The sequence below is a fragment of the Hemitrygon akajei genome, chromosome 13, assembly GCF_048418815.1.
Source record: "Hemitrygon akajei chromosome 13, sHemAka1.3, whole genome shotgun sequence".
Classification (NCBI taxonomy): domain Eukaryota; kingdom Metazoa; phylum Chordata; class Chondrichthyes; order Myliobatiformes; family Dasyatidae; genus Hemitrygon; species Hemitrygon akajei.
Window position 1 is genome coordinate 82,399,704 of NC_133136.1, and position 21,254 is coordinate 82,420,957.

Consider the following 21,254-nt stretch of genomic DNA (forward strand, 5'->3'; position numbering starts at 1 on the left):
TGTCAAACTCAAGGCCCGCGGTCCAAATCCGGCCCGTGAGATAATATCTAATTACTTTTAAAGCTGGCCCCAGTAATCGAAGCGCCTATGGCGCATGATATGGCTAATGCTGAGTTTATTCAGGTACCAGGTTTTCAGGGTTTTTAGTGTTTATTCGGTAGTCTTGCTCGGCAGTCTTCTTCATAAGAAACGGAATTTGTAAAGTGAAACACTTTGTAGTTATAGCAGAGACTGAGACACATGAGAGCAGGCTGAAAAAACGGAGGCAACGAAAGCTGCGTTTGCACGCATCCGACTGATCCGGCCCGCATGAAGCTGCATTTTGCTCAATCCGGCCCGTGACCTAAAATGAGTTTGACACCCCTGCTCTATCATGTCTCTGTAATTCCATTTGCTCCACTGTAACCCTGATATATCTGAATTTAGCTTTTCCCTCAAAATTGCAGGGTGAATTCCATCATATTATGATCACTGACTTCTAAGGGTTCCTTTACCTTAAGCTCCCCAATCAAATCCAATTCATTACCCAATACCCAATCCAGAATAATTGATCTTTTAGTGGGCTCAACCCATCAGTTGTTCTAAAAAGCCATAGGCATTCTACAAATTCTCTCTCTTGTGATCCAAAATCAGCGACATCCTGATTTTCCCCATCTACCTGCATATTGAAATTCCCCATGAATATCGTAACATCGCCTATTTTACATTTTTTTATCTCTTATTGTAATTTGTAGCCCACATCCTGGCTACTATTTAGAGGCCTGTATATAACTCCCATGAGGGTGATTTTACCTTTGCTTTTCCTTAACTTTACCCACAAGATTCTACATCTTCTGATTATATGTCACTCCTTTCTAAGAATTTGATTTCACTTTTTACTAACAGAGGCATGCCACCCCCTCTTCCTGTCCTTTTGATGCAATATGTATGCATGGATATTAAGGTCCCAACTATAATCTTCTTTCAGCCATGACTCAGTGATGCCCACAATGCCTAACTGTGCTGCAAGATCATCTGCCTTATTTCATATACTGCATGCATTCAAATGTCATACCTTCAGTCCTATATTTGTCAGCCTTTTCAATTTTGTCCCCTTGTTGCAATGCAACTCATTTCACTCAGGGCAATTTTGCCCTATCATCTGGCTGTCCTTCCTGACAATCTCACTTCACACTGCCTCTGCGTGTATACAAACAGCCCTATCATTCAGTTTCCCACCTCCCCTGCCAAATTAGTTTAAACCCTCCCCAACAACTCTAGCAAACCTGTTCACAAGGATATTGGTCCCCCTTGGGTGCAGGTGCACTCTGTCCCTTTTCTATAGGTCATGCATTTTCCCGAAGAGATCCCAATGACCCAGAAATCTGAAACCCTGCCTCCTGCACCAATTCTTCAGCCACATACTTATCTGCCAAATCATCCTATCCTAGCCTTCAATAGCATGTGACACAGGCAGTAATCCAGAGATGCCTACCGTGGATGTCCTGCTTTTCAGCTTTCTACCTAGCTCCCTAAATCCTCTCTTCAGGAACTCCTCTCTTTCCCTACCTATGTCATTGGCGCCAATATGCACCAAAACTTCTAGCTGCTCACCCTCCCCCTTTAGACCCAATCCGAGATGGCCCTAGCATCTGGGAAGCAACATACCATCTAGGTATCTCTATCGCATCCACAGAACCTTGTGTCTACTCCTCTAACTATTGAATACTGCAGTCCTCTTCATTCCCCCCACCTTCCCTTCTAAGCCATAGCGCCAGACTCATCGCCAGAGACCCGATGTGACTTCCTCCTGGTAGGCCATCCCCCCAGCAAGCCTAAAGTGGGGGGAATTATTATTGAGGGGAATGTCGAAAGGGATTGCACTGGCTGCCCATTTCCTTTCCCTCTCCTGACAGCCTCCTACAACTCAGGAGTGACCACCTCCTTGTAGCTCCTCTCTGTCAATTACTCAGTCTCCCTTATGAACTGAATGCCAGCGAGCAGCAGCTCCATTCCCTTAACCCGTTCTCTGAGGAGCTGCAGCTCGGTGCGCCTGGTGCAGATGTGGTTATCTGAGAGCTGGAATTCCCGCATCTCAGACAGAGAACATATCACACCCCCTGGAGCCACCTTCACTGCACTATTGATGTGCTAACAGAGGAAGAATGGAGAAGAAGCTTCCCAGAGGTGTACCTCACACAAGCCTGTTCTCACAGAAGTCAAATGAGCCAAAGCCTCCCCACTCCAACACTCGTCCACTTATACTAGTCCCTGTCTTATTTTCATTTGCCCTTGCTAATGAATCCATAGGTCCATACACATTTCTTCAATATTTAAGTGAAGTCAAATGGACTTTTGAAATGGTTTTAGCCAGAGATTTGAATAACAAGCATAAAACAAAATGTTAAAGAAATTCACTAGGAGTAACTACAGAGAGAAAAAATATAGCTAAAAATTAATTAAACTGCAGTCAATCAATCTAATTGATTTCCTTAATTTATCCATATAATGTTTAATATATTTAACCAGTTAGTCAGAGACAAGTTGTTGATCTTTAATCAAGTTATAACGTGTGATATTTACTATAAATGTATATGTTTGAGAAATATTCTGGGTAAAAGAAACATGCTATGTATGCACAATGGTGTCAAGAAAACAAATTGAGAAGTAACTTGTTTTTGTTTCCTGAATGCCAAAGAAAAAGTACATGCATTGGCACCTTTGTCATTATTCAGAAAATTGGAAATACCAACTCTGATTCATTTTTGCAATGCTTTAGTTGTGTGCATTGAATTAGTTCCTGCAGTCACGCTCGAAGGTGATTAAGAGGATGGGAGCTAAGGAAGCATTTTTTTTTCTAAACGGAATCCGACCTGCAAGTCCTGCAACATATTTGCATTAATTTACTTTGATACGCTTCCAAGGTTAATGAAGTCCGAAGCAATGTGGATGCTGCTTCTGTATGAGGCAATACATTACCAATATTTTATGCGAAGCAGATTGCAGTAAATTTCAGTGGCCCTGTTGTCTCCTACCTTCCAGCACCATGTTAATCCTGTAATTAAATGTTCCTCTATTAATATGATAATATGTGTGAGGTTTATAAATACCAGGAGCTCAGATTTACATTTTAGCACCGGATGAGCATATTTTTTGATGCTGCAGTATTTTTTGTCAGAATATTTATGAACTGACAAGCTGTGCTTGTAGCTTAATGACAGAGAGCTTCTACATTTCAGTGCCCATTAACTACAGTCATATTTTAACATTTCATTCCAAAATTGTTCTGAATTCTGAATTACTGAAAGCTTTTATATACTTTCTAATTCTTTGTATTTCATTTTCAGCAAGAAAAATGTGTCAAGAAAGGAAATGGACCTCTATTCTGAAAGATTTAATGCTTGAAACAATGAGCAATTTTGAATGTGGTTGACTGGTGCTGACTTTTAAGGTGAGGGTACTTGTGATAGTGAATACTGTGCGCATGACTCCCTAAGCAAGTGATGGCAACTGGGAATGTGGCCTGGTAAATCTGGGTTTATTTCCATATCACTCATCAGATTTTCACCTCTACTATACCAAATGCAGGCAGGTATGGGATGTTATAGGCAGAAAGCCACTGTCAGACAGCTGTGATACTGTAACATAGCTGTTACGTAAATGTTAAAAGGATATGCGAGATACTGGGGCAGGAGAAATAGAGGTGGGAGATAATAAATGTTGGGCAAAAGTGGCCAAGGAAATTCACAACAAATCCAGAATTAAACCAAGGTTTCATTGTGAGTCCTGGGGAATTGTACAGAAACTTAGATTTTAGCTCACACTTCACCGTGGCATGTTTGGTCTAAAAGGGAAGCCAAGGTTGCTTCATCATTCAGGTCTTCAACTAATATAGAAGATTATCATTGGGTCTTGTGCCGTGTATTCAGAAAGCACTTCTGAACCCTGGGGTAAAAGAGCATGTAAATGTTTGAATCTGACCCATTTTGGGGAAAAAATCATGGTTACCATATTAGTTAATTGATGCACTTTCTGAGGAGTTAAAATCTCGTCAGCAGAAATCAGAGAAAAATCCAGTTCTCAATCAAATGTTGTCACCTACACTTCTTTAGTCCATGATGGGAAATTGCTGAATCCTGTGAGAATGATTGGTTACTCTCGAACTGTACTGAACTAAAATTTAATAACTGTTGAATCTTAATAAACTGGGAATTGTAAGTAACACAAAAGCAATCTTTTTTGGAGACTATGAAATGAAGATTGTCAAATTTGGTTTACAGTAGGCATAGTTTATGTATTAAATTACTGTGGATGTATTATTTATAAGTATAATGGCCTTACACTTTGGCATAGACCATGCTAAGATTTAATAAAGAGACGGGAATTGGTTTCAATCATATCACAAGATGACAACCAGAAACCTTTCTCTGGAAGAGTTAGGAAATCTCTTTAAGTTTAGGTTAAATGAGGTACAACATAAAAAACATTCATTAATGAAAATGAATGCACATGTACAAACCAATTCTGAAACAGAAAACCATCAGAGAAAAGTTACATATTTATTATGGAATAATTTCAAAGGTAGTGTATGATTAAATTGGTTAGAAGTACTAAATGAAATATATGTGGTAGCACTGAAGATGAATTAATCATTGTTGACATGGCGATAAACTAGATGGGAACAAAGAAGTCTCTTCTAATACATCAAGTATCAAGATATGTATGTGATTTCCATGGCTTATAAAAAGTGATAAATAAGTGAATAGATCTGAGTTCAGAATTTGTAAGACAAATGTAAATTAAGATCTCTGTTAGATCATAATGAATAAGATAGTAATTCTTGTAGATGCAGGAGTCTGCATTCTGATTTCTAAGGTGATTAGAATAGTTTGGGGATTGTATTCACATTTATGTAGTGTAAGAACACATCTGCCATACCACTTGTGTAGTGGGCTTTTGGTGGAGTAATGGGGTGTGCAGTCACTGTTCATTGCATTTTCTCCTCTCAAAGTCATATAGCACATTCTGTAATGTGACACAAGGGTTATTGTTAACCCCAGAGAATCAGCTTCAAAAGGTGTTGATTTTACAAAGGGCTGTAGGAAAAGCAGCACAACTAATTAGTACGGCTGCATCTGTTTCAAGAACTCTTGGGATTGTTGTTGAATCATGCTGAAATTAATGCAGTGAAGACATTTTGTTTTGTTGAAATAAAGTCATCTGGTGACATGTAACAAGCCATATTAAACATCAGCTACTGCAGCACAAGTACAAGTGCTATGGTTTTATTTCTAAAAACATTTGCAATCACGTATATCAGCTTAGTAGACAATCATTCAACAACATTTTGAGAGTTCTTCGAAGTTGTTCAATGAAATTATATTAATAAATAAATAGTAATGAAGGATTAGCCAAATCTTGGTAGGTTTAGTGAGCCGAGCAGATACAAAGTTTCAGATGCCTCATTCAACTTTCCTAATAATGCCAGTCTTCCTCTAGGTATAGGACAATGAGAAAGTCGATTTGATTAGTTTGCTGTCCTGGCACAAATATGTTTAAAAGTCCTAAGCTGATGCATGCCAGTTTATAGCATAAGTTCATATTGCATTTCATGTTGGAAGGCCAGAGGGTGTCTCAAGATTTTCAGGCTGTTAGTTTTGTAGTATGAGCTGCTCATAACTGATTGATAATAATCTAGTTGAATAATTTGTGATCTAATTGAAAGTTGTACTTATCTTGCAGATACGCTAGAGATGTTTAGGAGGCATTTGGACATACACGTGAACAAGCATTGAATAGAGGGATTCTGACGGTGCAGGCAAATGGGATGAGGTCAGTTTGATATTATGGCTGGCATAGGCACGATAGGCTGAAGAGCATGGACATGTGTAGTTCTATTCCAAATCCTCTGTCCGTGTTTATATCTAACCTTGTATATGTAATAAAACTGAGGCATTTAGTAGTCATCTATAATAGTTGCACCATTTACAGGCTGCAATTGTAGAATATTTTTAGTCGAATCTATTTTGCTTATTTACTCCTCTTCTAAACCTCCATGCTTGAAAATGAAGGCTAAACGGTGGCCCAAGAGAAAATGGAATAACACAAATACATTTAAAAGTCCTCAGCTGACGTGTGCCAGTTTACTGTCCTTGCATGAAATAAAGCCTTTGCCAGAGCAAGCAAAGGGAGTATATTTCCCAAGGGCCCATTGTTCATTAATAATCTTCAGGGCCCGCATTCATTGTTGAACAGCAAGACCTTATGGTATAAGTACCTAGTTCTCTGAAAGTGGGTGACGCAGGTAGACAGAATGGTGAATAAGGCAGATAATTGCTGAGGCATTGAGTATTGGAGTTGGATATCACGTTACAGTTGTTCAAATCATTCGGTAGGCTGCATTTGAATATTGGGTGCTATTTTGGATGACACATTGTAGGAAGGATATAATTAAGCTCGAGAGGGTGCGGAAAAGCTTCATAGGAATGTTGCCTGAACTAGAGGGCTGGAGCTATAAGGAGAAATTGGAAAGGCTGGAGCTGTTTTCATTGGAATAGTGGAGGCTGAGGTTATAAACCTCACACAGGTTTATAATATTTTAATAGATGTAGATAGATTAGATTGCCACAGTCTTTTTCCAAGGGCAGGGAAGTCTAAAACTAAAGGGCAGATACAAAGTACACTGCAGATGCTGTGGTCAAATCAAGATGTACAAAAGCTGGATGAATTCAGCAGGTCGGGCAGCATCCGTTGAAATGAGCAGTCAACGAGACCCTTCGTCAGGACTGAAGAAGGAGGGGGCAGGAGCCCCATAAAGAAGGTGGGGGGAGGGTGGAAAACCAATCAGAGGAAAGATCAATGGGTGGGGGAGGGGATAGGCAGGAGAGGTGAAGAAGGAATCTAAGGGGAAAGCACTATGGGTAGTAGAAGAAGGCAGAGTCATGAGTGGTGATAGGCAGCTAGAAGAGGAGACAGAGTGAAGGTGGGATGGTGGAAGGGAGAAGGAGGGAATTACCAGAAGTTGGAGAATTTGATGTTCATACCAAGGGGCTGGAGACTACCCAGACGGTATATGAGGTGTTGCTCCTCCAACCTGAATTTGGCCTAATCAAGGCAGTAGAGGAGGCCATGTATGGACATATCTGAATGGGAATGTGAAGGAGAGTTGAAGTGAGTGGCAAACAGGAGATCCTGTCTGTTGTGGCGAACGGAGCGTAGGTGCTCGACGAAGTGGTCCCCCAATCTGCATCGGGTCTCATCGATGTAGAGGAGGCCGCACTGGGAGCACTGGATGCAATAGATTACCCCAACAGACTCACAAGTGAAGTGTTGCCTCACCTGGAAGGACTGTTTGGGGCTCTGAATGGTGGTAAGAGAGGAGGTGTAGGGACAGGTGTAGCACTTACGCTTGCAGGGGTAAGTACCAGGTGGGAGATCTGTGGGGAGGGACGTGTGGACCAGGCAGTCGCGGAGGGAACGATCCCTGCGAAAAGCAGAGAGGGGTAGAGAGGGAAAGATGTCCTTAGTGGTGGGGTCCTGTTAAAGGTGGCGGAAGTTGCGGAGGATAATATGCTGGATCCGGAGGCTGGTGGGGTGATAGGTAAGGACATGGGGGACACGGTCCCTGTTGTGGTGACGGGAGGATGGGGTGAGGGCTGAAGTGTGGGAAATGGAGGAGATGTGGGTGAGGGCATCATTGATGACGGCAGAAGGGAAATCACGATTCTTAAAGAAAGAGGACATTTGGGATGTCCTGGAATGGAAAACCTCATCCTGGGAACAGATGCGGCAGAGACAGAGGAACGGGGAATAGGGAATAGCATTTTTACATTTGGCAGGGTGTGAAGAGGTATAATCAAGGTAGTTATGAGAGTCCGTGGGTTTATAGAAGATGTCAGTGGACAGTCTATCTCCAGAGATGGAGACCGGGAGATCGAGAAAGAGGAGAGAAGTGTCCGAGATGGACCAAGTGAATTTGAGGGCTGGGTGAAAGTTAGAGGCAAAGTCAATGAAATTGACAAGCTCAGCATGGGTGCAGGAAGCAGCACCAATGTAGTCGTCAATGTATCGAAGGAAAAGTTGGGGAGCAGTACCAGTATAGATTTGGAGCATAAACTGTTCCACATACCCACGAAGAGGCAGGCATAGCTAGGGCCCATGCAAGTGCCCATAAAACTAGAGGGAATAGGTTTAAGGTGAGTGGGGAAAGATTTAAGTCAATCTGAGGCAAAAGTTTTTCCAGAAGGTGGTGGGTATTTGGAATAAGCTGCCAATAGTTTTGGCAGGTACAATTACAACATTTAACAATCATTTAGGTAGGTACATGGATAGGAAACAGAGCTTAAAGGGATATGGGTCAAACACAGACAAATGGAACACAGGCTTGTTTCCTTGCTGTATTACTCTATGAAGTCTATTCTGTAGCACTATTAATTTTAGGTCGGGTTTCAGAGATCGTGGAGGTAAAGGTAACAGGGACATTTGGAAATAATTACTTTTAGATTTATTCACATCTTACAGATGTATGTTGGTATCAAGGCTGTAATTTATTGTCTATCTCTAATTGCACCACAGAAGTGACAGAGAGCACAGATCTATTAAGAATAATCGGCTTTCTTCTATATACATTGTCAAATTGTGAATCAGAATTTTTTATTGTAATACAGTGGTTTCACATGGTCACCATTGCACATTACTGAATGCACAGGAGTGGATCAGAGCTCAGAAAAGGGATAGGGCTGGAATCAGTAGAGAGAATTGTGTAAGAATGGAAGGACAAAAGACATGCTGAGATTAGATCGGAAGAGGTTGACACAGTATCAAAAGGATAAGAATCAGCAAGTAGTTTGCAAGGCTAGACATAACCACAGCACTTTGCTGTTGGCCATAATATTTCAGTTCCTTATAACAGTTGAATCTAGCTCACAGGATCAAAAATCCACTCGCCCCTCTTGTGCATCATGCTTTGTGGTTGGACTGTTATGTACCTTCACTTCAGAGGCTTTAGGAGATTACTAGAATACAGGCCAGTCATGTTTCACTGCACTTAGATGTATTGGTGGTAATTGGAGCACTTGGTTGACATATCGACTCCTGCCTGAGAGGACACTTGGGCTCGCTCCATTTTGGCTACAGGTCCACAGCAGATGCCATCTCACTGCCTCGTCACTCAATCCTGGAACGTCTAGGCAGAAAAGGTGCCTATATCAGAATGTTCTTTATGACTACAGCTCAGCATTCAATACCATTATCCCGTGAAAACTAATCAATAAGCTTCAAGATCTTAGCCTCAATGCCTCCTTGTGGAATTGGATCACAGATTTCCTCATTTGCAGACCCCATTCACTTCGGATTGGCAACAACATCTCCTCCATGATCTTCATCAGCACAAGTACACCACACAGCTGTGTGCTGAGCCCCTGCTCTGCTCGCTTTACACTTATGACTGTATAGCTAAGTACAGCTCCAATGCCATATTCAAATTTGTTGACGACACCATTGTCATAGGCCAAATCAAATGTGGTGATGAATTAGTATGTAAGAGAGAGATTGAAAATCAGGCTAAGTGGTGGCACAATAACTACCTGTTACTCAATGTCAGCTAGATCAGGGAGCTGATGATTGACTTCAGAAGGAGGAAACCAGAGGTCCATGAGCCAGTTCTGATGGGAAGATCAGAGGTGGAGAGAGTCAGCAATTTTAATTTCCTCAGTGATATTATTTTGGAGGACCTATCCTGGGCCCAGCGCATAAGTGCAATTATGAAGAAAGCGCAGCAGTGCCTCTACTTCCTTTGGAGTTTGTGAAGACCCAGCATGACATCTGAAACTTTGACAAAAATCTTTAGATGTGTGGTGGAGAGTATATTGACTGGCTGCATCACAGCCTGATACAGAAACACTAATACCCTTGAAAAGAAAATCAGAATCAGGCTTATTATCATTGGGATGTGACATGAAATTTGTTAACTTAGCAGCAGCAGTTCAATGCAAAACATAATCTAGCAGAGAGAGAAAAAATAATAAATAAAATAAAGATAATAATAATAAACAAACAAGTAAATCAATTACATATATTGAATAGATTAAAAAGCATGCAAAAACAGAAATACTGTATATTAAAAAAGTGAGGTAGTGTCCAAAGCTTCAATGTCCATTTAGGAATCGGATGGCAGAAGGGAAGAAGCTATTCCTGAATCGTTGAGTGTGTGCCTTCAGGCTTCTGTACTTCCTACCTGATGGTAACAGTGAGAAAAGGGCATGCCCTGGGTGCTGGAGGTCTTTAATAATGGACACTACCTTTCTGAGACACCACTCCCTGAAGATGTCCTGGATACTTAGTAGGCTAGTACCCAAGACGGAGCAGACTAGATTTACAAGCTTCTGCAGCTTCTTTCGGTCCTGTGCAGTGGCCCCTCCAAACCAGACAGTGATGCAGCCTGTCAGAATGCTCTCCACGGTATAACTATAGAAGTCTTTGAGTGTATTTGTTGACATGCCAAGTCTCTTCAAACTCCTAATAAAGTATAGGCGCTGTCCTGCCTTCTTTATAACTGCATCAATATGTTGGGACCAGGTTATATCCTCAGAGATCTTGACACCCAGGAACTTGAAGCTGCTCACTCTCCCCACTTCTGATCCCTCTATGAGGATTGGTATGTGTTCCTTTGTCTTACCCTTCCCGAAGTCCACAATCAGCTCTTTCATTTTACTGACATTGAGTGCCCAGTTGTTGCTGTGGCTCCACTCCACTAGTTGGCATATCTCACTCATGTACACCCACTCGTCACCACATGAGATTCTATCAGCAATGGTTGTACAATCAGCAAATTTATCGATGGTGTTTGAGCTATGCCTAGCCACACAGTCATGGGTATATAGAGTGGACAGTGAGCTAAGCACACACCCCTGTGGTGCACCAGTGTTGATCGTCAGCAAGAAGGATATGTTATCACCAATCCGCACAGATTGTGGTCTTCTGGTTAAGAATTCAAAGGTCCAGTTGCAGAGGGAGGTACAGAGGCCCAGGTTCTGCAAATTCTCAATCAGGATTGTGGCAATGATGGTATTAAATGTTGAGCTATAGTCAATGAACAGCATCCTGATGTAGGTGTTTGTGTTGTCCAGGTGGTCTAAAGCCGTGTGGACAGCCATTGACCTATTGTGGTGATAGGCAAACTGCAATGGGTCCAGGTCCTTGCTGAGGCAGGAGTTCAGTCTAGTCATGACCAACCTCTCAAAGCATTTCATCACTGTCGATGTGAGTGCTACTAGGCGATAGTCATTAAGGCAGCCCACATTATTCTACTTAAGCAGTGGTATAATATTGCCTTTTTGAAGCACTGGGAACTTCCTCCCAAAAAAGGCATAGGCCAGATTAAAGTGGCTCCACTACACAACCCTATTCACCATAGCTCCTCATAACTCACTACACAAAATTCCACAACCTTATCTCTCCTAGCCCCACCTATACATCCACCAGTCCTACCCTCAAACTTAATCATAAGGTCCAAGGGGGCACACACCCCCACTAACCCAAGGCACACCCTGATTAACCCTGACCACACCCCCACAAACCCACAGCCACTACACTACCCTATCCGCCAGAACCCCTGATCCCCACCGCACTAAACTCCATAATCTTATCACTCCCAACCCCACATATACATCCACCAGTCCTACCCTCAAACCTAATACTAAGGTCCAAGGGGGTACACATCCCCCAATAACCCTAGGCGCATCCCGATTAACCCTGACCCCACCCCCACAAATCTGATGTCTTGTGTAAGGAGGTGCAAAATGCAATAAAGGCAAGTGCTGAACCTGGTTAATGAAGGCGTGGGCCAGATCAAAGTGGAGTGGGTTGTGTGGCACTGAATCTCAAGTATCGCGATCAAGAAACACAAGAGGGATGATTCGCCCACTGCCCAAATACTCTCAAAAAAATCCTACAAGCAATAGTGAATATGGCCCAGTCCATCATGGGTAAAGCCCTCCCCACCACTGAGCACATCTACATGAAATATTGCTGCAGGAAAGCAGCATCCATCATCAGGTACAACCACCACCCAGGACATACTCCCTTCTCACTGCTGCCATCAGGTAGAAGATACAGGAGCTACAGGCCTCACACAATCAGGTTCAGGAATAGTTATTACTCCCCAACCATCAGGCTGTTGAACCAAAGGGGATAACTTCACTCAACTTTGCTTGCCCCGTCTTTGTAATGTTCCAACAACCTATGGACTCGCTTTCAAGACTCTTCATCCCATGTTCATGATATTTATTGCTTGTTTATTTATTTATTTATCTATCTATCTATCAATCAGTCAATTAATTAATTATTCTTTCTTTCTCTTTCTATTTGCATAGTTTGTGTCTTTTGCACACTGGTCAAACACCCAAGTTAGTCGTGTCTTTCATTGATTCTGTTATGCTTATTATTCTATTTTAGACTTATTGAGTGTGCCCACAAGAAAATGGATCTCATGCTTGTATATGGTGACATATATGTACTCTGATAATGAATGTACTTTGAACTTTGAAGGAGGAGGTAAGAAGAAGCTCCTTCACCAACAATAAAAGAAGACAGAATCAAGGTCAGCATAGTGGTAGGGGAGCGGTGAGGATGCAAATAAGCTCTAGTGACATTGATACAATGTGGAAAAATGTTTATGGCTTTGCACATGTAGCTGAGGTCAATTAAGAGATCTTCAAACCCTAATTCCCAACAACTGCACCATTAACAAATGGTAGCTCAGTGCTATGTGTTCTACTACTCAACTTTCAACAATGTCGAAGGTTGACTTATCAAAGTATACCACTCTGAAATTCTTCTCTGGGTAGTCATGAAACCAAGAAAGAAAAAAAAAAGGCAGCACAATGATCAACCCCAAAACCCCCCTCCCCGCACAAAAATACGAGAAAGATTGGGCAAAAAACACAGAATACAAAAAAACCTGTAAGACTGATAAAAATCTATAGTGCAAGTCCACATCCAAAACACAGAAAACTTGGGTAGTATTCTCCGGGCACAGTGGCAGGCTGTCTTCTCTCCGTTAGCGTGCCAGAGCGATCCTCAGTGATCAAAAGCAGGCAGCCATTGCTTACCTTCCGCATTCATCTCAATCAATTTACTATTGAGACCTACCTTCACGTGCACACCACATCCAAACACTTCGGCCCTAAACTGAGCCTTACATCCATATCACACAGCTTGTGTGTAATATTTGACAAATATATAATCTACATCGTATATAATCTTTGATGTTTGTCATCTATATCAATGATCTGGATGATAATGATGACATCTGGTTAACTAGATAGCAGATTTGCGGATGACACCAAGATTGGGTGTGTAGTAGACAGCGAGACAGACTATCAGAGCTTGCAGCGGGAGCTGGACCAGCTAGAAAAATAGACTGAAAAATGGTAGATGGAATTTAATACAGATAAGCGTGAGGTGTTGCACTTTGGTGGGATTAGCCAGGGTAGTTCTTATACAGTCTTTTACAGCAGAGATAGAGAGGAATTTCTTTAGCCAGTGAGTGGTGGATCTGTGGAATTCTGTGTCACAGGAAACTGTGGAGGCCAAGTCTTTATGTGTGTTTAAGGCAGAAGTTGATAGATTCTTGATTGGTCAGGGCTTAAAGGGATATGGGGCTGAAAGGAAAATTGGATCAGCCATGATGAAATAGCAGAGCAGACTTGATAGGCCAAATGGCCTAGTTCTGCTACTATTTCTGCACCTACCTACAGGAAAGAGGTAAATAAGGTTGAAAGAGTACAGAGAAAATTTACAAGGATGTTGCCAGGACTGGAATACCTGTGATATAAGGAAAAATTGAATAGGCTGAGACTTTATTGTTTGGAACATAGAAGACTGAGGGGAGATTTGATAGAGGTATACAAAATTATGAAGGGTATAGACAGGATAAATGCAAGCAGGCTATTTCCACTGAGATTGGGTGGGACTATAACTAGAATTCAAAGTTCAAAGTAAGTTTTATTATTAGAGTACGTACAGTACATGTCATCACATACAGTCCTGAGATTCTTTTTCCTGTGGGCATATTCAGCAAATCTATAGAATAGTAACTGTAAACAGGATGAATGAAAGATCAAGTGGAACATAAAAGACAACAAACTATGCAAATGCAAATATAAATGCATTGATAACAAGAACATGAAATAATAAGATAAAGAGTCCTTAAAGTGAGATAATCGGTTGTGGGAACACCTCAATAGCCGAGTGTTGTTATTTCCTTTTGATCAAGAGCCTGATGGTTGAGGGGTATTAATTGTTCTTGAAACTGGTGGTGTGAGTCCTGAGACTCTTGTACCTTCTACCTGATGACTGCAGTGATAAAAGAGCATGGTCTGGGTGGTGGGGACTTTTGATGATGGATGCTGCTTTTCTACAACATTTCATGTAGATGTGCTCAATGGTTGGGAGGGCTTTACCTGGGACGTACTGGGCCAAATCCTATACTTTTTGTAGGATTTCCCATTCAAAGGCATTGGTGCTCCCATACCATGCCATGATGCATCCAGTCAATACACTCTCCACTACATATTCATCGAGGTTTGCCGAAGCTTTTGATGTCATACCAAATCTCTGCAGACTCCTAAGGGAGTTGAGGCACTGGCATGCTTTCTTTGCAATTACATGTATATGTTTTGTCTAAGATACGAATACCAATGAATTTTATGCTACTGACCCTTTCCACCTCTGATCCCCTGATGAGGTCAGGCTCATGGACCTCATTTTCCCCTCTTCTGAAGTCTACAATTAATTCCTTGTCCTTGCTGATATTGAGTGAGAGATGGTTGTTGTGACACCACTCAGCCAAATTTTCAGTCTCCCTCCTGTATACTGATTCATCATGAGTTAAGAGTGAAATGTGAAAAGTTTAAGGGAAACATGAGGGGAAACCCTTTCCACTTAGAGGGTTATGAGAGTGTGGAAGGAGCTGCCAGTGCAAGTGGTATGTGTGAGCTTGATTTCAATGTTTAAGAGAAATTTGGATAGTTACATGGATAGGAGGGGTATGGAGAGCAATGGTCTGCGTTCACGTCACTGGGACTAGGCATTTTAAATGGGTCAGCATGGAAAAGATGGGCCAAACTGTACTTTACTATGACTCTATGACTTTAAACATTGTATGACACTCAGTGAATCTCCTCCACCTCACTTGCAGAAAGTTTGGCATAGCCAGTGCTGGCAGCATCAAACTACAATTTCAATGGCTTGTCCCCCCCCATCCCCTTTATCCTGGCAATACAAGTGGAGCTATCATTAGAGAGTGTGTAATCTGTGACAGCAAAGAGACCAGGTAGTTGTTATATTCCTACTAAATCTTACTCACTTTCCACTTCTTTATCACCCCAAACAATAGGTACAACAGAACCGAATTCTGTGACCACAAAGAGTGGCAGCTGATTATTGTATAAGACCTTAAGACATAGGAGCAGAACTAAGCCATTTGGCCCATCGAGTCTGCTCTGTCAATCTGTCATGGCTGATTTATTATCCCCCTCAGACCCATTCTACTGCCTTCTCCCCGTCACCTTTGACACCTGAATGGAATTCCAGTGATTACTATGGCACTGCCAATTTATTATGTTTCCATTAGCATAATATAATGGTGACTGTATGGAAGACATTCTCTCTTTGGCTATTTGTTAGCATATTAATTGAAAGATTAATTTTCCTCATTTTAAAGGTGTTAAAACTGCACCTTAATGTTTATTTTTTTTTATTTGTGAGATTCTCAGAATAGCATGGTTGCCCTGCGTAATATTGTGTAATAGAGCATACCATGCTATCTATCTATGACAAGATCTAGACAGCTACCAGCCTTTAAAGAGGTTTACACATTACTCAGAGCACTCTTCCAGCTCCACTCTTCAAAAGAAAAACAAAGTGATGGAAGAAGTAATGGATAGTAGACCCTGGAGGGTTAAAGGGAACAAATAAAAAGGTGGAAAAGCACATTTGCAGGTCCGCGTTCATCGTAAAATGGGCCACAGAGGCCTCCACAGGCCCAGAGCCAGGTGCTTTCGGCAGGAGAATATTTCTGATTTGTATTCCATGCTCTACATTCTTGGCAAACCTACTTCTGTAGTTTAAATCAACTAAAGGATATCATTCATAGGATAAAAGGGTTCCTTCCAGCATCCTAAGCAATACTGTTCAATCGACCACTGTAATCAAAGCAGATCAAATTTATTGTTAATAAATCCTTGCCTTGTTTTTCTTAATCAAGTTTTTTCTTTACCTGCAAAATAGCTGAGATACTGTATAAGCTTCGGAGTAATTTGCTAGTAATGCAGGATGCTAAGGCAGGGTATATGATAAACTCTATAAAGGGCAAAACCTGTTTCTATTTCTTTCGGTGGTAGCATCTGCAGATCAGAATTGTGGTTTCAAATCACACTTCAGAGAGAAAATGTAACCAGGCTGACATTTTGGAGTAGCACAAGGGGAGAGTTGCACTGACAGAAGTGGCAATTTTCAGCTGACATGTTAAATTAAATCTCTCCTCTTAGGCATAAAAACTTCCACGACACCACTTCAAAGAGGAACAGGAGTGTCCAAGCTACTATTTTTCTCCCAATCAACAAAATTACAAACAGATTATTTGGTCATTATCTCACTGATTACTGTGGAATCATGTAGATTCTAAATTTGTTGGTATGCTTTCAACATCAAACTTCACTACTCTTCAAAAAACATTGCTATTGGCTTATAAGTGCTTTCGAATCTTCTGGGTATATAAAAAGTTTTTATTCCTGACAATTTCTTCTCTCTGTAGATCACTTGGGCACTTAAGGATAGGCAATAAACACTGTCTCGTTAATAACACTCACATATAGGAACAATAATCCCTTTCTTACTGAATTGGCATAGCAGAATACCAAAATCTGAAAGCGGTTTTTTTCATAAGTGGTGTTTTGTTGGTTTCAATTTTGTTAATCTGCAGTTAGAAGGGAAAGATCTCTTCTGGCACTGTAAACAGAATCTGTCAAATTTTGGTCCCTTATGTCATAGGGTAAGAAGACGATAGCTGATCAGTAAGAAGCTGTCAAAGTGAAACAGCAATGGTATTTTCAATACTACAGGGCACCAAACTCTCTTGGAAGAAGCAATTGAAATCTCAATTAATTCAGCTGTAGTTCAAATATTGGCATAATCACATAGCAACAGCAATTTTTAATCACTATAATCCGTTAGAAAGTACATTTCACCAAATAGTTCAGGAAAAGGAGAATAAAGATTAGGGTGGATAAAAATGCAAAACTGGATCTGTGAAGTAAAATAAAATAAACAAATATTACAATTTGACCTGAAGTCACATGCTATCAGACTGAGGTCAACCATCAGAATTTATTTATGGCTGTATTATATTCCCACTCAAGTGTCTCTGTTTTTCTTATCCCTCTGTAAATTCATTTGCATTTAAATGATAAGGAATAATTATAATAAGCAGAGTGCTGTGGAGTTTGAAATTAGTTATTGGCTATGTACAACGGTGTCATTAATAATATCATTTTGAAGATCTTTGGTGACTCAAAATTTATTCAAATTAAATTCTGTCAACGCATGTGTTCTAGAATTATGTGACTATTAGTGTTAACACAAGAGGAAAATAAAGTCATTTACATTGCTATTAAGTGCTTACTGAAGTTGCTGTTCAAGGATAGGAGAGTTTGTCCCATATGTAGATTGATAAAGTTATGAAACATACATAGAATTATTAATATGCTCTTTAGGGTCCTGAAACAATTGAAGTCCCTGTTACATTATAAATCCAGCAATTTAATGGCAAACCACAGAAATTCAAAAGAGAATGCTGCATTTGTAATTTAAAATTTTGTAGAATATCTTAATCAATTGTTTTTTCCCAATTAATTGACACACATTTATTGGTGAGCAATGTCTGGCCTGCGAAGGAGCAGCCATGAAGATGGAAAATTATTGGGATCTAAATCCTGCAAAAATGTATCTGTCTCTCTTTAGGTTTATGGGCAAAGTACGACCAAGTTACAGTTTCAGATTCAGATGTATTTATCACATGTGCTTGAAATACACAGCAAAATGTGTGTTTGCATTAACATACCCAAGGATGTCCTGGGGCAGCTGTGAGTATCATCACACGTTGCAGCACCAACGTAGTATGCTCACTACGCTTGGAAGAGCAACACAGAATACAACAAAACAGGTGTCTAAACAACAACAGCAAAGCAAGCCCTGTTCCTCCCTCACAAACAAGAGAAAATTTGCAGATGCAGGAAATCTCCCTGAAAAATCGACACTCTTCTTTTTCTTAGATGATGCCCGGCCTTTGTGTGTGTTCCCTGAACCTCCCTTCCACCCACCCATGCAGATACACAGTCCTCTAATCTGACAGGCCTGAGCCCTACTGGACTGGTGGATTTGCAGATACTGGGTCTTTGACTTTCAGAGTTTCACAGACTCAGACCTCTGGATATTGGGCCTTGACTTTTGACTTTTCATTGACCTCTGCGCTTCAACCTAGACCACTGATCGATCTTCAGACTTTAATTTTCCTTATGACCCAGGACTCACAGGTAATAACCAATGAAGACTCCATATAAGAACCCAAAATCCAAGTCTTAAGCTTCGGACTGGCTGCTAAAAGGGCCCTGAACATTAGGCCTTGACTCCTGATCTGGCAGTGGTCACCAGCCCAAATTCCTCTGGCCCATGTTCTTCCTTCACAGAGGCTGCTAACCCTGTTGTGGCTCCACTTTTTTTTTGCCCCAATCCCTTGCCACTTATAATTGTAGCATCACTTCTCGTCTTTATTGGGAGCACAGTTTCTAGTAAGGAGGAAATTTTGTATACTAATCCAAAAAAGTACAAAGTTCAAAGTCAAATTTATTATCGGAGTACATACATGTCACTACATACAACCCTGATATTCTTCTTCCTGTGGGCATACTTGGCGAATCTATAAAACAGTAACTGCAAACGGGATCAATGAGCAACAAACTGTGCAAGTGCAAATATAAATAAATAGCAATAAAGAACGAGTATGATACAACAAGTTAAAAAGTCCTTAAAGTGAGACCATCGATTGTGGGAACACTGGAAGTAGGATGAGAGTAGTTATCCCCTTTCATTCAAGAACCTGATAGTGATGTTCTTGCACCTGGTTGTGTGAGTCCTGAGGCACCTGGACCTTCTACCTGACGGCAGCAGAGACAAAAGGGCACAGCCTGGGCGGTGAGGATCTTTGATGATGGATGCTGCTTTTCTACACCAATGTTTCACGTAGATGTGCTCAACGGTTGGGGAGGATTTACCCTTGATGCACCCACTAGCTTTTGTAGGATTACCTGCTCAAAGGCATTGATGTTCCCATACCAGGCCATAATGCACCCTTCTATTAGAAAGTCAGTACACTTCCCACCAGACATCTATGGAAGTTTGTCAAGGTTTCTGACAACATGCTGAATTTCTGCAGAGTCCTGGGGAATTAAAGGCGCTGTTGCGCTTTCTTTGCAATTATATATGATGTGTACAGGACAGGTTCTCTGAGATAGTGACACCCCAAGAATTTAAAGTTACTGACCCTCTCCACCTCTGATCCTCTGATGAGCACTGACTGGCTCATGGACCTCTAGTTCCCTCTCCTGAAGTCTATAATTAGTCCCTTGATCTTCCCAATAAAACATTCAGGATGATTAAGAGCAGCTATTATAAACTTTTGCATATTTCTAATGATCAATGATTTCTGAAAGCAAATCTTTTGAGTAAGGACAAAACCTCTATAGATGCACAGTACTGGTTGCAGCTTGGCCTTATATGGAAATAGCAATGCCAGGAATTGAAAGAGGCTACCGAAAGTGACAGATGCTACCCACCCCATCACGGTCAAAGACTTCCCCACTATTGGGTGCACTTATGTGAAGTGTTGCCACAAGAAAGCAGCGCTCGTCATCAAAGACTCCCACCATGCAGTCCACAGCCTCTTCTCTCTACTACAAACAGACAGGAGGCACAGAAGCCTTAGGTCCTACTCACCAGGTTCAGGAACTGTTATTACCCTACAGCAGCAGGTCAGAACCTGGGTGTCCTGTGGAAAGTGTGCCATCTCATGGCACTGCAAGCCCTTCAAGGTACAGATCAGGAGCATGATGAAATACTCTCTCTTATCAAAGCTCAACATTCAAATTTATTATCAAATTATGTATACAACATATAATCTTGAGACTGATATTCTTGCAGGCAGCCACAATACAAAGAAACACAACAGAATCCACGAAAAGCCTGACAAGCATCCAATGTGCACAAGAAGGCGAATTGTGCAGATAGTTATAAAAGACAATAATACATAGAATATGAGCTTCAGAGTCCTGAAAGTGAGTCCACAGCGGCGGAGTCACTGAGGTGGATGTAGTCAGTCCAGGAGCCTGATGGCAGCCGGGCAGAAACTGTCTGAAGCTGGCAGCAGTCTGCAGTCTGGATAACCGGGGCTCCAGTATTCTTAAGCAGAGCAAAGCATGATGCTTATACATCCAAACCTGAACATCATTCTGTTCCCTACTGATGCATAGTGCGTGCAGCTTTCACCAGCTACAATATGACCTGCAGTTACTCATCCTGACTACTCCAACAGCAACAGCCAAACCTGCGAAGGACGAGGTGTGCAGATACATGGCAATGTGAATGAATCTAGGATCACCCTCTGAGTCACATGCTATCTAGGTGTGGAACTAGATTGCCAAGTTTTCACTGCCTTTGGATCTAACTCCTAGAACTCCCTACAACAGCACAGTGGGAGTACCTTAACGAGGAGGGCTGCACTGATCAGGTGAATGGCTCACCGTGACTTTCTCAGGGAAGAGGAATAAATACTGGCTGTTTCAGCAATCCCAGGACTTGGAGCAATCCATGAATACAAATAACAGACAAAGGGATTATTTATGTATATTTAAGAATTTTAACTTTGTTCCTTTTTGAAAAGAACTGCGAAACACTGATGGAAAATACTTCACCTATGATAAAACTGCTCAAGTTTATTTAATTAAAACTAGAATCTCATAGCTTTATGCATTTATTTTCCATCAGCTGAAATGTCAGTAGTAAAAACCTGGATTCCAAGGTAAACTTAACACCTGGTGTCTGGTTAGCTATAGAGATTGGGAAGAAATGGCATCCAAAGAGATGCTGGCTCTGAAATTCGGCTATCTTTCTTTTGTTCTATAGGAGCATGGACAATAAAAGGTACCAACTTCGTGTAATCA